This window comes from Oncorhynchus masou, unplaced genomic scaffold (genome assembly GCF_036934945.1).
Source record: "Oncorhynchus masou masou isolate Uvic2021 unplaced genomic scaffold, UVic_Omas_1.1 unplaced_scaffold_686, whole genome shotgun sequence".
NCBI lineage: Eukaryota > Metazoa > Chordata > Actinopteri > Salmoniformes > Salmonidae > Oncorhynchus > Oncorhynchus masou.
In genome coordinates this window covers 397,375-418,548 of record NW_027013311.1, presented here as the reverse complement: position 1 = coordinate 418,548, position 21,174 = coordinate 397,375, and the positions used below count along the sequence as shown (strand labels likewise).

The 21,174-nt window shown below is 47.7% G+C and overlaps 1 pseudogene; it reads left to right on the top strand.

The window, feature by feature from the left end:
- The first annotated feature begins 7,351 nt into the window (after window positions 1-7,351).
- Window positions 7,352-21,174, top strand: part of LOC135536946 (F-box/WD repeat-containing protein 7-like) — a 46,243-nt pseudogene continuing 32,420 nt past the window's right edge.

Sequence of the window (21,174 nt, the reverse complement as noted above, 5' to 3'; positions counted from 1 at the left end):
CTTCACACTGGGACGGGGAATACGCTTCCAGATGGGAATACGCTTCACACTGGGATGGGGAATACGCTTCAGATGGGGGATGGGGAATACGCTTTTACACTGGGATGGGGAATCGCTTCAGATGGGGAATACGCTTCACACTGGGATGGGGAATACGCTTCACACTGGGATGGGGAATACGCTTTACACTGGGGATGGGGAATACGCTTCAGATGGGGAATACGCTTCACACACTGGGATGGGGAATACGCTTCACACTGGGATGGGGAATACGCTTCACACTGGGATGGGGAATACGCTTCACACTGGGACGGGGAATACGCTTACACTGGGACGGGAATACGCTTTACACTGGGACGGGAATACGCTTCACACTGGGACGGGAATACGCTTCACACTGGGATGGAAATACGCTTCACACTGGGACGGGAATACGCTTCACACTGGGACGGGGAATACGCTTCACACTAAGACGGGGAATACGCTTCACTGGGATGGGGAATACGCTTTACACTGGGATGGGGAATACGCTTCACACTGGGATGGGGAATACGCTTCACACTGGGATGGGGAATACGCTTCACACTGGGAATACGCTTCAGATGGGGAATACGCTTCACACTGGGACGGGAATACGCTTCACACTGGGACGGGAATACGCTTCACACTGGGATGGGGAATACGCTTCACACTGGGATGGGGAATACGCTTCACACTGGGATGGGGAATACGCTTCACTGGGATGGGGAATACGCTTCACACTGGGATGGGGAATACGCTTCAGATGGGGAATACGCTTACACTGGGATGGGGAATACGCTTTACACTGGGATGGGGAATACGCTTTACACTGGGACGGGGAATACGCTTCACACTGGGATGGGGAATACGCTTCACACTGGGACGTGGAATATGCTTTACACTGGGATGGGGAATACGCTTCACACTGGGATGGGGAATCGCTTCACACTGGGATGGGGAATACGCTTCACACACTGGGATGGGGAATACGCTTCACACTGGGATGGGGAATACGCTTCACACTGGGATGGGGAATACGCTTTACACTGGGATGGGGAATACGCTTCACACTGGGATGGGGAATACGCTTCACACTGGGATGGGGAATACGCTTCACACTGGGATGGGGAATACGCTTCACACTGATGGGGAATACGCTTTACACTGGGACGGGGAATACGCTTCACACTGGAATGGGGAATACGCTTCACACTGGAATGGGGAATACGCTTTACACTGGGATGGGGAATACGCTTCACACTGGGACGGGGAATACGCTTCCAGATGGGAATACGCTTTCACACTGGGATGGGGAATACGCTTCAGATGGGATGGGGAATACGCTTTACATGGGATGGGGAATACGCTTTCAGATGGGGAATACGCTTCACACTGGGATGGGGAATACGCTTCACACTGGGATGGGGAATACGCTTACACTGGGATGGGGAATACGCTTCAGATGGGGAATACGCTTCACACTGGGATGGGGAATACGCTTCACACTGGGATGGGGAATACGCCCACACTGGGATGGGAACACGCTTCACACTGGGACGGGAATACGCTTTACACTGGGACGGGGAATACGCTTACACTGGGACGGGGAATACGCTTCACACTGGGACGGGGAATACGCTTCACACTGGGATGGGGAATACGCTTCACACTGGACGGGAATACGCTTCACACTGGGACGGGGAATACGCTTCACACTAAGACGGGGAATACGCTTCACACTGGGATGGGGAATACGCTTTACACTGGGATGGGGAATACGCTTCACACTGGGATGGGGAATACGCTTCACACTGGGATGGGGAATACGCTTCACACTGGGAATACGCTTCAGATGGGAATACGCTTCACACTGGGACGGGGAATACGCTTCACACTGGGACGGGAATACGCTTCACACTGGGATGGGGAATACGCTTCACACTGGGATGGGGAATACTTCACACTGGGATGGGGAATACGCTTCACACTGGGATGGGGAATACGCTTCACACTGGGATGGGGAATACGCTTCACACTGGGATGGGGAATAAACCACTGGGATGGGGAATACGCTTCAGATGGGGAATACGCTTCACACTGGGATGGGGAATACGCTTTACACTGGGATGGGGAATACGCTTCACACTGGGACGGGGAATACGCTTCACACTGGGATGGGGAATAAGTCACACTGGGATGGGGAATACGCTTCACACTGGGATGGGGAATACGCTCACACTGGGATGGGGGAATACGCTTTACACTGGGATGGGGAATACTCTTCAGATGGGGAATACGCTTCACACTGGGATGGGGAATACGCTTCACACTGGGATGGGGAATACGCTTCACACTGGGATGGGGGGAATACGCTTCAGATGGGGAATACGCTTCACACTGGGATGGGGAATACGCTTCACACTGGGATGGGAATACGCTTCACACTGGGATGGGGAATACGCTTTACACTGGGATGGGGAATACGCTTTACACTGGGACTGGGAATACGCTTCACACTGGGATGGGGAATACGCTTTACACTGGGATGGGGAATACGCTTCACACTGGGATGGGGAATACGCTTCACACTGGGATGGGGAATACGCTTCACACTGGGACGGGGAATACGCTTTACACTGGGATGGGGAATACGCTTTACACTGGGATGGGGAATACGCTTTACACTGGGATGGGGAATACGCTTTACACTGGGATGGGGAATACGCTTCACACTGGGACGGGGAATACGCTTCAGATGGGAATACGCTTCACACTGGGATGGGGAATACGCTTCAGATGGGATGGGAATACGCTTTACACTGGGATGGGGAATACGCTTCAGATGGGGAATACGCTTCACACTGGGATGGGGAATACGCTTCACACTGGGATGGGGAATACGCTTCACACTGGGATGGGGAATACGCTTCACACTGGGATGGGGAATACGCTTCACACTGGGATGGGGAATACGCTTCCAGATGGGGAATACGCTTCACACTGGGATGGGGAATACGCTTCACACTGGGATGGGGAATACGCTTCACACTGGGACGGGGAATACGCTTCACACTGGGATGGGGAATACGCTTCACACTGGGACGGGGAATACGCTTCAGATGGGATGGGGAATACGCTTTACACTGGGATGGGGAATACGCTTCAGATGGGGAATACGCTTCACACTGGGATGGGGAATACGCTTCACACTGGGATGGGGAATACGCTTCACACTGGGATGGGGAATACGCTTTACACTGGGATGGGGAATACGCTTCACACTGGGACGGGGAATACGCTTCACACTGGGATGGGAATACGCTTCACACTGGGACGGGGAATACGCTTCACACTGGGATGGGGAATACGCTTTACACTGGGACGGGAATACGCTTTACACTGGGATGGGGAATACGCTTTACACTGGGATGGGGAATACGCTTTACACTGGGATGGGGAATACGCTTTACACTGGGACGGGGAATACGCTTTACACTGGGACGGGGAATACGCTTTACACTGGGATGGGGGAATACGCTTCACACTGGGACGGGAATACGCTTCAGATGGGGAATACGCTTCAGATGGGGAATACGCTTTACACGGGACGGGGAATACGCTTCAGATGGGGACGGGGAATACGCTTTACACTGGGACGGGAATACGCTTTACACTGGGATGGGGAATACGCTTCACACTGGGACGGGAAATACGCTTCAGATGGGGAATACGCTTCACACTGGGACGGGGAATACGCTTCACACTGGGACGGGAATACGCTTCACACTGGGATGGGGAATATGCTTCAGATGGGGAATAGGCTTCACACTGGGATGGAGAATACGCTTCACACTGGGACGGGGAATACGCTTCAGATGGGGAATACGCTTCACACTGGGATGGGGAATACGCTTTACACTGGGATGGGGAATACGCTTCAGATGGGGACGGGGAATACGCTTCACACTGGGATGGGGAATACGCTTCACACTGGGACGGGGAATACGCTTCAGATGGGGATGGGAATACGCTTCACACTGGGATCGGGAATACGCTTCAGATGGGGATGGGGAATACGCTTCACACTGGGATGGGGAATACGCTTCAGATGGGGAATACGCTTCACACTGGGATGGGGAATACGCTTCAGATGGGGACGGGGAATACGCTTCACACTGGGACGGGGAATACGCTTCACACTGGGACGGGGAATACGCTTCACACTGGGACGGGGAATACGCTTCACACTGGGATGGGGAATACGCTTCACACTGGGACGGGGAATACGCTTCACACTGGGACGGGGAATACGCTTCACACTGGGATGGGGAATACGCTTCAGATGGGATGGGGAATACGCTTCACACTGGGATGGGGAATACGCTTCAGATGGGGAATACGCTTCACACTGGGATGGGGAATACGCTTCAGATGGGGAATACGCTTCACACTGGGATGGGGAATACGCTTCACACTGGGATGGGGAATACGCTTCAGATGGGGGGGGAATACGCTTCACACTGGGACGGGGAATACGCTTCACACTGGGATGGGGAATACGCTTCACACTGGGATGGGGAATACGCTTCACACTGGGACGGGGAATACGCCACACTGGGACGGGGAATACGCTTCACACTGGGATGGGGAATACGCTTTACACTGGGATGGGGAATACGCTTCAGATGGGGACGGGGAATACGCTTCACACTGGGATGGGGAATACGCTTCACACTGGGATGGGGAATACGCTTCAGATGGGGAATACGCTTTACACTGGGATGGGGAATACGCTTCAGATGGGGAATACGCTTTACACTGGGACGGGGAATACGCTTCACACTGGGACGGGAATACGCTTCACACTGGGACGGGAATACGCTTCACACTGGGATGGGAATACGCTTCACACTGGGATGGGGAATACGCTTTACACTGGGATGGGGAATACACTTCACACTGGGATGGGGAATACGCTTCAGATGGGGAATACGCTTCACACTGGGACGGGAATACGCTTCACACTGGGATGGGGAATACGCTTTACACTGGGACGGGGAATACGCTTCACACTGGGATGGGGAATACGCTTCACACTGGGATGGGGAATACGCTTCAGATGGGGAATACGCTTCACACTGGGACGGGAATACGCTTCACACTGGGATGGGGAATACGCTTCACACTGGGATGGGGAATACGCTTTACACTGGGATGGGGAATACGCTTCACACTGGGATGGGAATACGCTTCACACTGGGAATACGCTTCACACTGGGAATACGCTTCACACTGGGAATACGCTTCACACTGGGAATACGCTTCACACTGGGAATACGCTTCACACTGGGAATACGCTTCACACTGGGAATACGCTTCACACTGGGAATACGCTTCACACTGGGAATACGCTTCACACTGGGATGGGGAATACGCTTCACACTGGGAATACACTTCACACTGGGAATACGCTTCACACTGGGATGGGGAATACGCTTCACACTGGGAATACGCTTCACACTGGGAATACGCTTCACACTGGGAATACGCTTCACACTGGGAATACGCTTCACACTGGGATGGGGAATACGCTTCACACTGGGAATACGCTTCACACTGGGATGGGAATACGCTTCACACTGGGATGGGGAATACGCTTCACACTGGGAATACGCTTCACACTGGGAATACGCTTCACACTGGGATATGCAACAAGCAAGTAAAAGAGGGCAGTTCAGTCAAGGTCCAATCGGTATTGTTTCAGTAGTATCGGGTCTCTCTCCCTCTCATCTTCCTTGGTAGATGCTCCTCTAGACTGCTGCAGCAGGGCCTGCTGGGAGAGGACAAACAAGGGTCTGGTTATCTAACTGGACCCCAGATACCTGGCTAGTACCCAACACTGACCACACACTACACAGAGGACAAACAAGGGTCTGGTTAACTAACTGGCTCTCGCCTGGAAAACATTGTGACTAAGTGCACAAAACATTAAGAACACCTGCTCTTTCCATGACATAGACTGACCAGGTGAATCCAGGCTATGATCCCTTATTGATGTCACTTATTAAATCCACTTCAATCAGTTTAGATTAAGGGGAGGAGACGGGTTAAAGAAGGATTTTAAAGCCTTGAGACATGGGTTGTGTCTGTGTGCCATTCGGAGGGTGAATGGGAAAGACAAAATATTGAAGTGCCTTTAAACGGGGTATGGTAGTAGGTGCCAGGCGCACTGGTTTGTGTCAAGAACTGCAACGCTGCTGGGTTTTTCACGTTCAACAGTTTCCCGTGTGTATCAAGAATGGTCCACCACCCAAAGGACATCCAGCCACCTTAGGAGTCAACAAGGACATCCAGCCACCTTAGGAGTCAACATGGGCCGGCATCCCTGTGTAATGCTTTCGACACCTTTGTAGAGTCCATGCACTGACAATTTTTCAGCTGCTCTGGGGGTGGGTGAGGAGGGGGGCTGTAAAACAATATATTTGGAAAGTGTTAATGGTTACATTGCTAAAGCAAGTGAAATCATTTCACTTAAAAAAAAATCATAAATGAACAAGTCGATATTACACTCACTAAACTATCAAAAGAATAGAGACATTTTAAAATGTTATATTATGGCTATGTATAGTGTATCGTTGAAGTACAGAAGGGTGTGTAGTAAATCAACAGATTGATTATGGGTTAGATTAAGGCTACAATGGTGTTTTTTGTGCTTGGTTGTCCACGTTGTGGTAATAGATTAATAGGAGTTTATCGAAATTGGTTGTTTTTTTCTTAGTGTCTGTGGGTCTGTGTTATCTGAATAAAATGTGTCTAATATAGTCACGCGGTGTCTCTCTCCGCTGCGTCACCCCGCCGTTCTCTCGGCATTCCTCTCGAGCAGCCTGACTTCTGTCAACCCCGGTAGGTTTGGCACTCCGTATTTGAGCTGCCTCGCTTGTCTCTCTCCTCTCTCTCTCTCTGCACTTTTCTCTCTGCTTATATGGCTAACTAGCTTGGGTCAATGCAGTGAAATCTAACTCTGCTTCTAGTTGTATTAGTCGTAATGTATGGGGGGTACGCAATGGTACACATCGTCCAATGGAAGTGGTTACTCGCAGTTTCCTTCTCCACAGTGAAACAACATTAAGAAATAGTTGCTTTTATACGCGTTGCATTTAGGGAGAAAATAGGCCTGTCGGAGCATGTCCGTAGCGACAGGAAACGTTAAGGTTGTATCGAACTGAGGGAGAAGAGGAAGGATCCGACCAGAGGAGTTGATACATATCTAAATCGCGCTGTGGACTTGTGCTGCCTTGAAGTAGATCAGAGGGCGTCCTAACGCAGGAATACCATCACCATGGGTTTCTACGGCACGTTGAAGCTCATATTCTATAAAGTAAGTGACTGGGGGGCGGGAGGCTATTTCTTTAAATTAATTTTCTTTTTTAAATGTTCTCCTTTTTATATACGTTGGCTTTTTATGTATGTTTTACACTCACTGGGCTAAAGCCTCTAAATGATCATACTGTATCATCGCGTTATAAAGCCGGTGGTGGTCTAGTTGTGTAGCTACACTCGAGCATCTCTAGTGTAGAGAGATGGACCACTGCGGAATAGAGATGGAGTGACGGTACGTGACGCGCCGGTTCTTTCTCTCTCCCTCAAAGTAGCGTGGATAATAAACACTCTGAAAATGAAACGAATATCGGCCGAATGGAAGTTAAATGTATATCATTGCTTGGCCATTTTCAGACATATATATTCGTCTGTTGTGCACTGGGCTGCGGGTGTGTGTGTAGTCTGCTGCGGTAGGAGGAAGGTGTCGGCGAGTCGATGAATGAACATGAAACTGATTGATAAGGAACAGAACCCTAATGTGTCTGTGTGTCTGACCTGGCAGAGGGAATGTTTGTTCGCGGTTGATAAAATCAATTTGAAAGTGGTATTACACACAAACATACACACCTGTGTTTGTGTGTCGCAGGAACGGGAGTTCCCTTTCGGCTTTCTCTCTGTGTGTGTGTGTGTGTGTGTGTGTGTCGCAGGAATGGGACTTCCCTTTCTGTGTGTGTGTGTGGTGTGCTGCTGTGACTTTATGCGCATCCTGCCCCGGGGGCAGCAGTGGTATGGTTTCACTTGGCTTTGGGGTTATTGTGTATTCCCTTTTTTATATATCTGTGTTCTGTCCACCGCCCCAAACGTATCAGATGTGTGTATTTGTTGGAGTATTTAATCCGGAAACGTGTGTGAGTGACGGCAGATATCTATGGTTATTACCACCCGGTTCGCTCCGCACCCGGAACAGCCTGTAGAGTTGTCTGTTGGTTATTACGGTCGGTGCTCTCGACACATTCCTGTCATTTTCGGCGTGCTTGTCATTCAGGGCGGTTGAGGTGCGGTTGGATGGAAACGGTATGGAGAAAAGGGAGTGGAATTATTATTTTTTTAAATTCAAATCACCTCTTTTTTTTATTTTTAAACGCAATAAATACTCCAGTTTTGTCATTCACTAATCTATAGATGTTTTATTTCGACTGAGGTGATAATAATTCGTTGTCATGACGTTTCCTTTTTGAAATCCATTCATAACCAACACTTGATCAACGGCAAATGTTTTGGATATTTAAACCGTATAACCCCCCCCTATAATGGGTATTGGTAGCTGGTGTCAGCAAACAGTTGATTAGACTACAGCTGTGTTATATATTCCAGTCTTCAGTCACCCTCTACCCAGTCTTCAGTCACCCTCTACCCAGTCTTCAGTCACCCTCTACCCGGTCACAGAGAAAGGGAGCAGCCCACCTTATACACTGTAAATACAACGTCAGAGCCTGGTAGTTTCGAGGCTACTGGAAACATACACAACTCTACGGGGTTGGATTGTGGTTGGTTAGGGTGTGGAGCTTTGTGATAGAAGGGATGGGTATGCTCGTTTGACTTTCTGTTTGTACTGTGGCTTAACTTTTCTGCCTCTCTTCACTCTGTCTGCATTCCTCCATCTCCACCCCCGTCTCTCTCTCAGATGAAGAGGAAGTTGGACCATGGACCAGGACGTCAGGCCGTTCTCTTCAGGCAAGAAACACTGCAAAGGTTCCAGCTACCTCAGGTAACACTCTCCCTGCCCCTGGTAACACTGCCCCTGGTAACACTGCCCCTGGTAACACTGCCCCTGGTAACACTGCCCCTGGTAACACTGCCCCTGGTAACACTGCCCCTGGTAACACTGCCCCTGGTAACACTGCCCCTGGTAACACTGCCCCTGGTAACACTGCCCCTGGTAACACTGCCCCTGGTAACACTGCCCCTGGTAACACTGCCCCTGGTAACCCTGCCCCTGGTAACCCTGCCCCTGGTAACCCTGCCCCTGGTAACCCTGCCCTGGTAACCCTGCCCCTGGTAACCCTGCCCTGGTAACCCTGCCCCTGGTGACACTCTCCCTGCCCCCGGTGACACTCTCCCTGCCCCCGGTGACACTCCCTGCCCCCCGTGACACTCTCCCCTGCCCCGGTGACACTCTCCCTGCCCCCGGTGACACTCTCCCTTCCCCGGTAACACTCTCACTTCCCCCGGTAACACTCTCACTTCCCCCGGTAACACTCACTTCCCCGGTAACACTCTCACTTCCCCCGGTAACACTCTCACTTCCCCCGGTAACACTCTCACTTCCCCGGTAACACTCTCACTTCCCCGGTAACACTCTCCCTGCCCCCGGTAACACTCTCCCTGCCCCCGGTAACACTCTCCCTGCCCCCGGTAACACTCTCCTGCCCCCGGTAACACTCTCACTTTATTTATCACAATTGTCTTGAGCCAATTTTAGTCTTTAATTCAGGGCCGACAGACAAGTTCCTTCCTTTTCCCCCTTCTGCCTCTTCCATTTCTGCAGTAATTCTGCAATTAGTTGGTTGTAATTTTGAGATTTCCATATATTTTTGTTAGATGCATGTGTGACAACTCCACCAGTCCTATTTAGGATATCATTTACGAAGATTATACCCTAAAAAAAATCTTCACAAAAAATGGTTTATTATCAGTATATTTGAGTTTAACCATAATATTTGTTCTAATATTATAATATTTTTGTTCTAATATTATAATATGTTTGTTATATATTATAATATATTTGTTCTTTGTTTTCTGGTGGATCATTTATTTATTTTACCTTTATTTAACCAGGCAAGTCAGTTAAGAACAAATTCTTATTTTCAATGACTGCCTAGGAACATTAGGTTAACTGCCTGTTCAGGGGCAGAACGACAGATTTGTACCTTGTCAGCTCGGGATTCAAACTTGCAACCTTCCGGTTACTAGTCCAACACTCTAACCACTAGGCTACCCTGCCGCCTCTACACTCTAACCACTAGGCTACCCTGCCGCAACCAACCTTCTATGGCTTGTTTTAAAAATGGGGATATATATTTCAATGATACATATAAGTGAATGGTTGTAATCTGAATAAAGGGGAGAAGGCCCTTCTTGAGTGAGCTTTACTTATGTGCTGGGGAACCGTTTCAGGATTTAAGTATCGTTTTTGTGTGACTCAAGCCTTTAGTGAGAGGTCCAACGTTTAAATATTTATTAACTTCTTCCCTCTGAATGCATGTTCATTATATAAATAGTCCCATTTTTAAATTTGTCTAGCTTGCCATTCCTGGTGAAATTGAATATTTTTTTTGCTCAAATAATTTACCATTTTATTGGTCAACAGTAATGTAAAAGGTGTATATATTTTTTGTGATCAATATATAATATAGAACACTGATCGTAATTTGGTTGTAATCCAGAGGTTAAAAACAGTAACTTGATCCTCTGAGGCTGAGGAGGGATTTAGATAGTGGTTTGAAAAGAATGGTGTGAGGTGGTTAGAGGCAGGGGGCCTAGTGGTTAGAGGCAGGGGGCCTAGTGGTTAGAGGCAGGGGGCCTAGTGGTTAGAGGCAGGGGGCCTAGTGGTTAGAGGCAGGGGGGCCTAGTGGTTAGAGGCAGGGGGGCCTAGTGGTTAGAGGCAGGGGGGCCTAGTGGTTAGAGGCAGGGGGCCTAGTGGTTAGAGGCAGGGGGCCTAGTGGTTAGAGCATTGGACTAATAACCGAACGGTTTCAAGATTGAATCCCCGAGCTGACAAGGTAAAAAAATCTGTTGTTCTGCCCCTGAACGAGGCAGTTAACCCCACTGTTCCCCTGAACGAGGCAGTTAACCCCACTGTTCCCCTGAACGAGGCAGTTAACCCCACTGTTCCTAGGCCGTCATTGAAAATAATAATTTGTTCTCAACTGACTTGCTTCGTAAAATAAAGGTGTGTAAAAAAATAAATACATTTTAAGTGAATCATCAGCGTACAATGACACCTTAGTGTTTAAACCCTGGATTTCTAGGCCTTTTATATTAATATTGCATCTAGTTTTAACAGCTAACGTTTTGATGGCCATATTAAATATATATGCTGACAGTGTACAACCTTGTTTTACTCCTCTTGACAGTTTATACTTTCTGAGATGTAGCCATTTATTTCCTGTTTTACACCTGCTGGTACTATACATCACTTTAACCACCTGCTGGTACTATACATCACTTTAACCACCTGGTGGTACTATACATCACTTTAACCACCTGGTGGTACTATACATCACTTTAACCACCTGGTGGTACTATACATCACTTTAACCACCTGGTGGTACTATACATCACTTTAACCACCTGGTGGTACTATACATCACTTTAACCACCTGGTGGTACTATACATCACTTTAACCACCTGGTGGTACTATACATCACTTTAACCACCTGGTGATACATCACTTTAACCACCTGGTGATACATCACTTTAACCACCTGGTGGTACTCTACATCACTTTAACCACCTGGTGGTACTATACATCACTTTAACCACCTGGTGGTACTATACATCACTTTAACCACCTGGTGGTACTCTACATCACTTTAACCACCTGGTGGTACTCTACATCACTTTAACCACCTGGTGGTACTCTACATCACTTTAACCACCTGGTGGTACTCTACATCACTTTAACCGCCTGGTGGTACTCTACATCACTTTAACCGCCTGGTGGTACTCTACATCACTTTAACCGCCTGGTGGTACTCTACATCACTTTAACCGCCTGGTGGTACTCTACATCACTTTAACCGCCTGGTGGTACTCTACATCACTTTAACCGCCTGGTGGTACTCTACATCACTTTAACCGCCTGGTGGTACTCTACATCACTTTAACCGCCTGGTGGTACTCTACATCACTTTAACCGCCTGGTGGTACTCTACATCACTTTAACCGCCTGGTGGTACTCTACATCACTTTAACCGCCTGGTGGTACTCTACATCACTTTAACCGCCTGGTGGTACTCTACATCACTTTAACCGCCTGGTGGTACTCTACATCACTTTAACCGCCTGGTGGTACTCTACATCACTTTAACCGCCTGGTGGTACTCTACATCACTTTAACCGCCTGGTGGTACTCTACATCACTTTAACCCATTTATATAAGACTACTATTGTTACCTATACACATTTGTGGAAAAAGTACTCAATTATCATTCTTGAATAAAAGTAAAGATTTTCTATTAAGGTATGACTCGGGTAAAAGTGAAAGTCACCCAGTAAAATACAACTTGAGTAAAAGTATATAAATATACTTCATTATCAAAGTAAATGTTACAGCTAAAACTTAAGTATCAAAAGTATAAATCAATTAACATTCCTTATGTTAAGCAAACCAGACGGCACCATTTTCAATTTCTTTGTATAATTCATGGATAGCCAGGAGAACACTCCAACACTCAGACATCATTTACAGAGGAAGCTTTTGTCCAGATCAGAGGCAGTAGGGATGACCAGGGATGTTCTCTGTTTAGTGAGTCCTCCAGATCAGAGGCAGTAGGGATGACCAGGGATGTTCTCTGTTTAGTGAGTCCTCCAGATCAGAGGCAGTAGGGATGACCAGGGATGTTCTCTGTTTAGTGAGTCCTCCAGATCAGGCAGTAGAGACGGCCAAATAAATATTTCAGACATTTATATGTAAATTGTAGTCGTACTTTATCAAAAGCCAAAAGTCAGCTCTGAATACCAGGCCTGGTTTCCCAGAGTCTTCATAGTGTTCTATTATTTCCAGTACTTATATATTATCCCCAATGTATCGTCCATGTAAAACACCTGTCTGATTAGGATTAATAATATCTGACAAAACCTTTTGAATTATAATTCTCAACCGGTCTTTCATGTTTCTCTCTCGCTCTTCAGTCCCTGCAGTCTCGTTCCATTCCAGACCACGCCCACCACCTTTGGAGACCTGCGAGCAGCCAATGGGCATTCAGCTCAGCGGAGACGTGTCACCTCAGGCCCTCCCCCCTCCGGCCTACAGGACTGGCTACACACCTTCCAGGTGAGACACACCCCCTCTGCCGCCGCATCTCCATAACAACCACTAATTAACAGCCATGAAGCCCTGGGAAACCTGGAGTGCTTTATCAACAGAGGGAGGGAGAGAAGGGCTTTCTGGGATGGAGCGGTGCCATTTAGAGGAGAACAAACCTCAGCTAATTAAACACCTCTCCCTCCAGCACCACCTACATTCATTTTTCCTCCTGCCAGAAAGCAGGATCTAATATCTGGTGAACAGCCCTAGGGTTCTGAACCTTCCCTCTCTCAGTGGTTCTGGGGTATTAATGAATGGACCCTCCCTCCCTCCCTCTGGTTCTGGGGTATTAATGAATGGACCCTCCCTCCCTCCCTCTGGTTCTGGGGTATTAATGAATGGACCCTCCCTCTGGTTCTGGGTATTAATGAATGGACCCACCCTCTGGTTCTGGGGTATTAATGAATGGACCCTCCCTCCTCTGGTTCTGGGGTATTAATGAATGGACCCTCCTCCCTCTGGTTCTGGGGTATTAATGAATGGACCCTCCCTCCCTCTGGTTCTGGGGTATTAATGAATGGACCCTCCCTCCCTCTGGTTCTGGGGTATTAATGAATGGACCCTCCCTCCCTCTGGTTCTGGGGTATTAATGAATGGACCCTCCCTCCCTCCCTCTGGTTCTGGGGTATTAATGAATGGACCCTCCCTCCTCTGGTTCTGGGGTATTAATGAATGGACCCTCCCTCCCTCCCTCTGGTTCTGGGGTATTAATGAATGGACCCTCCCTCCCTCCCTCTGGTTCTGGGGGTATTAATGAATGGACCCTCCCTCCCTCCCTCTGGTTCTGGGGTATTAATGAATGGACCCTCCCTCCCTCCCTCTGGTTCTGGGGTATTAATGAATGGACCCTCCCTCCCTCCCTCTGGTTCTGGGGTATTAATGAATGGACCCTCCCTCCCTCCCTCCCTCTGGTTCTGGGGTATTAATGAATGGACCCTCCCTCTGGTTCTGGGGTATTAATGAATGGACCCTCCCTCCCTCTGGTTCTGGGGTATTAATGAATGGACCCTCCCTCCCTCCCTCTGGTTCTGGGGTATTAATGAATGGACCCTCCCTCTGGTTCTGGGGTATTAATGAATGGACCCTCCCTCCCTCCCTCTGGTTCTGGGGTATTAATGAATGGACCCTCCTCCCTCCTCCCTCCCTCTGGTTCTGGGGTATTAATGAATGGACCCTCCTCCCTCTGGTTCTGGGTATTAATGAATGGACCCTCCCTCCCTCTGGTTCTGGGTATTAATGAATGGTGAACACAGGAAGGAATGTTCCACACGTAACCAAAATGTGTTAAACAATCAAATGATTTATATTTGAGGTTCTTCAAAGTTGCCACCCTTTTTGCCTTGATGACCGTTTTGATCAAATATGTATTGATGCCCCTCCCCTTCCTGTAGGCGTGGAGTGGTCCTGAGCGCCTATTGGCTCTGGATGACTTGATTGACAGCTGTGAGTCCAATCAGGTGAAGCACATGATGCAGGTTATTGAGCCTCAGTTCCAACGAGACTTCATCTCCCTGCTGCCCAAAGAGGTGAGAGCACACACACACACAATCTTCCACTTGAGCCCAGTTCAAATCCATGATGTCAGGCACCACTGTTCTGGCATCTACAGTGGGGCAAAAAATTATTTAGTCAGACACCAATTGTGCAAGTTCTCCCACTTAAAAAGATGAGAGAGGCCTGTAATGTTCATCATAGGTACACTTCAACTACGACAGACAAAATGAGGAAGAAATATCCAGAAAATCACCATTGTAGGATTTTTAATGAATTTATTAGCAAATTATGGTGGAAAATAACAAAAGTTTATCTCAATACTTTATCTACCTTTTGTTGGCAATGACAGAGGTCAAACGTTTTCTGTAAGTCTTCACAAGGTTTTCACACACTGTTGCTGGTATTTTGGTCCATTCCTCCATGCAGATCTCCTCTAGAGCAGTGATGTTTTGGGGCTGTTGCTGGGCAACACGGACTTTCAACTCCCTCCAAAGATTTTCTATGGGGTTGAGATCTGGAGACTGGCTAGGCCACTCCAGGACCTTGAAATGCTTCTTACGAAGCCACTCCTTCGTTGCCCGGGCGGTGTGTTTGGGATCATTGTCATGCTGAAAGACCCAGCCACGTTTCATCTTCAATGCCCTTGCTGATGGAAGGAGGTTTTCACTCAAAATCTCACGATACATGGCCCCATTCATTCTTTCCTTTACATGGATCAGTCGTCCTGGTCCCTTTGCAGAACAACAGCCCCAAAGCATGATGTTTCCACCCCCATGCTTCACAGGAGGTATGGTGTTCTTTGGATGCAACTCAGCATTCTTTGTCCTCCAAACACGACGAGTTGAGTTTTACCAAAAGTTATATTTTGGTTTCATCTGACCATATGACATTCTCCCAATCTTCTTCTGGATCATCCAAATGCTCTCTAGCAAACTTCAGATGGGCTTGGACATGTACTGGCTTAAGCAGAAGGACACGTCTGGCACTGCAGGATTTGAGTCCCTGGCGGCGTAGTGTGTTACTGATGTTGGGCTTTGTTACTTTGGTCCCAGCTTTCTGTAGGTCATTCACTAGGTTCCCCCGTGTGGTTCTGGGATTTTTGCTCACCGGTCTTGTGATCATTTTGACCCCACGGGGTGAGATCTTGCGTGGAGCCTCAGATCGAGCGAGATTATCAGTGGTCTTGTATGTCTTCCATTTCCTAATAATTGCTCCCACAGTTGATTTCTTCAAACCAAGCTGCTTACCTATTGCAGATTCAGTCTTCCCAGCCTGGTGCAGGTCTACAATATTGTTTCTGATGTCCTTTGACAGCTTTTTGGTCTTGGCCAGTTTGGAGTGTAACTGTTTGAGGTTGTGGACAGGTGTCTTTTATACTGATGAAAAGTTCAAACAGGTGCCATTAATACAGGTAACGAGTGGAGGACAGAGGAGCCTCTTAAAGAAGAAGTTACAGGTCTGTGAGAGCCAGAAATCTTGCTTGTTTGTAGGTGACCAAATACTTATTTTTCACCATAATTTGCAAATAAATTCATTAAAAATCCTACAATGTGATTTTCTGGATTTTTTTCCTCATTTTGTCTGTCATAGTTGAAGTGTACCTATGATGACAATTTACAGGCCTCTCTCATCATTTTAAGTGGGAGAACTTGCACAATTGGTGGCTGACTAAATACTTTTTTTGCCCACTGTAGATGTGATTGTGAGTTAAGTTGTGATCCGGTCAGTGATATGAATGTGTTTCTCTCCTGTAGTTGGCCCCGTGTGTGTCTCCTGTAGTTGGCCCCGTGTGTCTCCTGTAGTTGGCCCCGTGTGTGTCTCCTGTAGTTGGCCCCGTGTGTGTCTCCTGTAGTTGGCCCCGTGTGTGTCTCCTGTAGTTGGCCCCGTGTGTGTCTCCTGTAGTTGGCCCCGTGTGTGTCTCCTGTAGTTGGCCCCGTGTGTGTCTCCTGTAGTTGGCCCCGTGTGTGTCTCCTGTAGTTGGCCCCGTGTGTGTCTCCTGTAGTTGGCCCCGTGTGTGTCTCCTGTAGTTGGCCCCGTGTGTGTCTCCTGTAGTTGGCCCCGTGTGTGTCTCCTGTAGTTGATTTGACTGTGTGTCTCCTGTAGTTGGCCCTGTGTCTCCTGACGTTGATTTGACTGTGTGTCTCCTGTAGTTGGCCCTGTGTGTCTCCTGTAGTTGGCCCTGTGTGTCCTGACGTTGATATGACTGTGTGTCTCCTGTAGTTGGCCCTGTGTGTCTCCTGTAGTTGGCCCTGTGTGTCCTGACGTTGATATGACTGTGTGTCTCCTGTAGTTGGCCCTGTATGTCCTGACGTTCCTGGAGCCCAGAGATCTGATGCATGCTGCTCAGACCTGTTCCTATTGGAGGATACTGGCTGAGGATAACCTGCTGTGGAGGGAGAAGTGTAGAGAGGAGGGTACGTACCCACACACACACACACACACACACACACACACACACAACATGGATTTACATAGTAGAACTCATTATTGGATCTTTGTTAGCCACACACACCCCTTCACGTAAAGGCACACACTGGCGTTTATATTAAACTACCTGAGAAAAAACCATAACTCTCCTTTTAATACACACACACCCACCCTGACCACTCCTCCACTCTGCAGTGCTGCAACAGCCTATCACTGCTTCCGTCTGTGAGTAGCACTGGGCTCTCTGCCAGTCAGCTGGGATTCACCGCTAACATAACAGCCATACCAATGGAATGGCAGCTAGCGTTAGCATTACAGCCATACCAATGGAATGGCAGCTAGCGTTAGCATTACAGCCATACCAATGGAATGGCAGCTAGCGTTAGCATTACAGCCCTACCAATGGAATAGCAGTTAGCATTACAGCCATACCAATGAAATGGCAGCTTGTGTTAGCATTACAGTCATACCAATGGAATAGCAGTTAGCATAACAGCCATACCAATGGATTGGCAGCTAGCGTTAGCATTACAGCTATACCAATGGAACAGCAGTTAGCATTACAGCCATACCAATGAAATGGCAGCTTGTGTTAGCATTAGTCATACCAATGGAATAGCAGTTAGCATAACAGCCATACCAATGGATTGGCAGCTAGCGTTAGCATTACAGCTATACCAATGGAACAGCAGTTAGCATTACAGCCATACCAATGAAATGGAAGCTTGTGTTAGCATTACAGTCATACCTATGAAATGGCAGCTGGCGTTAGCATTACAGCCATACCTATGAAATGGCAGCTGGCGTTAGCATTACAGCCATACCTATGAAATGGCAGCTGGCGTTAGCATTACAGCCATACCTATGAAATGGCAGCTAGCGGTAGCATTACAGCCATACCTATGAAATGGCAGCTAGCGGTAGCATTACAGCCATACCTATGAAATGGCAGCTAGCGGTAGCATTACAGCCATACCTATGAAATGGCAGCTAGCGGTAGCATTACAGCCATACCTATGAAATGGCAGCTAGCGGTAGCATTACAGCCATACCTATGAAATGGCAGCTAGCGGTAGCATTACAGCCATACCTATGAAATGGCAGCTAGCGTTACACACACATACTGTATACAAAAGTATGTGGACATACCTTCAAAATAGTGGATTTGCCTATTTCAGCCACACCTGTTGCTGACAGGTGTATAAAATCAAGCATACAGCCATGCAATCTCCATAGACAAACATTGGCAGTAGAATGGCCTCACTGAAGTGGTCAGTGACTTACAACGTGGCACCGTCATAGGATGAAACCTTCCCAACAAGTCAGTCAAATTTCAACCCTGCTAGAGCTGCCCGAGCTGTTATTGATAGGTGGAGACATCTAGGAGCAACAACGGCTCAGCCGCGAAGTGGTAGGCCACACAAGCTCACAGAACAGGACCACCGAGCGCTGAAGGGCGTAAAAATTCTGTCCTCGGTTGCAACACTCACTACAGAGTTCCAAACTGCCTCTGGAAGCAACGTCAACACAAGAACTGTTCATCGGGAGCTTCATTAATTGGGCTTCCGTGGCCGAGCAGCCGCACACAAGCCGAAGATCACCATGAGCAATGCCAAACGTCAGCTAGAGAGGTGTAAAGCTGGCCGCCATTGGACTCTGGAGCAGTGGAAACGGGTTCTCTGTAGTGATGGACAGACGAATCTGGGTTTGGCGGTAGCCAGGAGAACGCTACCTGCCCTAATGCATAGTGCCAACTGTAAAGTTTGGTGGAGGAGGAATAATGGTCTGGTGCTGTTTTTCATGGTTCGGGCCCCTAAGTTCCAGTGAAGGGAAATCTTAACTCTACAGCATAGAATTATATTCTAGTTATATTATATTATTATATATTAAAATCTAGTGGAAAGCCTCCCTAGAAGAGTGGAGGCTGTTATAGCAGCAATGTTCCAACATCTAGTGGAAAGCCTTCCCAGAAGAGTGGAGGCTGTTATAGCAGCAATGTTCCAACATCTAGTGGAAAGCCTTTCCAAAAGAGTGGAGGCTGTTACAGCAGCAAAGGGGGACCAACTCCATATTAATTCCCATGATTTTGGAATGAGATGTTCAATGAGCAGGTGTCCACATACTTTTGGTCATGTAGTATACAAACGAGAGAGCAGCTTGCATTATATTACCTCCATACCAATGAGCTATAGGGGCTAGCAGTAGCATTATATTACCTCCATACCACTGAGCTATAGGGGCTAGCAGTAGCATTATATTACCTCCATACCACTGAGCTATAGGGGCTAGCGTTAGCATTATATTACCTTCATACCAATAGGGCTAGCGTTAGCATTATATTACCTCCATAACACTGAGCTATAGGGGCTAGCGTTAGCATTATATTACCTCCATACCAATGAGCTATAGGGGCTAGCAGTAGCATTATATTACCTCCATAACACTGAGCTATAGGGACTAGCGTTAGCATTATATTACCTCCGTACCACTGAGCTATAGAGGCTAGCGGTAGCATTATATTACCTCCATACCAATGAGCTATAGGGGCTAGCGGTAGCATTATATTACCTCCATACCACTGAGCTATAGGGGCTAGCGGTAGCATTATATTACCTCCATACCAATCGGGGCTAGCGTTAGCATTATATTACCTCCATACCAATAGGGGCTAGCGTTAGCATTATATTACCTCCATACCAATAGGGGCTAGCGATAGCGAAGATGCTTGATGTTAGCCTATCAGTTTGTCATTTATTTTTTGCCCCCTCTGTATCGCTCTCTTTGTGAAAATGCTATTGCTAACGCCTCATATTTATGTCTTCATGTGTGTGTAAGTATATAGGTTCTATAGCAGCTAGCCTGGCGTTTTACGAGGCTAGGTATAACCGAAAGGTCTCCGGTTCAAATCCCCGAGCCGACGAGCGAGAAACATCTGTAGGTCGCTCTGGATAAGAGCGTCTGATAAATGAAGTATATCGTGATAGTTACTTAACCCTGTGTTCCCAGGTATAGAAGAATCCCTGGTTGTTCAGAGGAGGAAGACTCTTAAACCTGGGTTTCTCCACTCGCCCTGGAAGAGTGCCTACGTACAGCAACACCGGATAGAGAGCAACTGGAGGACTGGAGATATCACCTCACCTAAGGTATTATATAGAGAGGACTGGGGATATCACCTCACCGAAGGTATTATATAGAGAGGACTGGGGATATCACCTCACCTAAGGTATTATATAGAGAGGACTGGGGATATCACCTCACCTAAGGTATTATATAGAGAGGACTGGGGATATCACCTCACCTAAGGTATTATATAACAGAGAGGACTGGGGATATCACCTCACCTAAGGTATTATATAACAGAGAGGACTGGGGATATCACCTCACCTAAGGTATTATATAGAGAGGACTGGGGATATCACCTCACCTAAGGTATTATATAGAGAGGACTGGGGATATCACCTCACCTAAGGTATTATATAGAGAGGACTGGGGATATCACCTCACCTAAGGTATTATATAGAGAGGACTGGAGATATCACCTCACCTAAGGTATTATATAGAGAGGACTGGGGATATCACCTCACCTAAGGTATTATATAGAGAGGACTGGGGATATCACCTCACCTAAGGTATTATATAGAGAGGACTGGGATATCACCTCACCTAAGGTATTATATAGAGAGGACTGGGGATATCACCTCACCTAAGGTATTATATAGAGAGGACTGGGGATATCACCTCACCTAAGGTATTATATAGAGAGGACTGGAGATATCACCTCACCTAAGGTATTATATAGAGAGGACTGGGGATATCACCT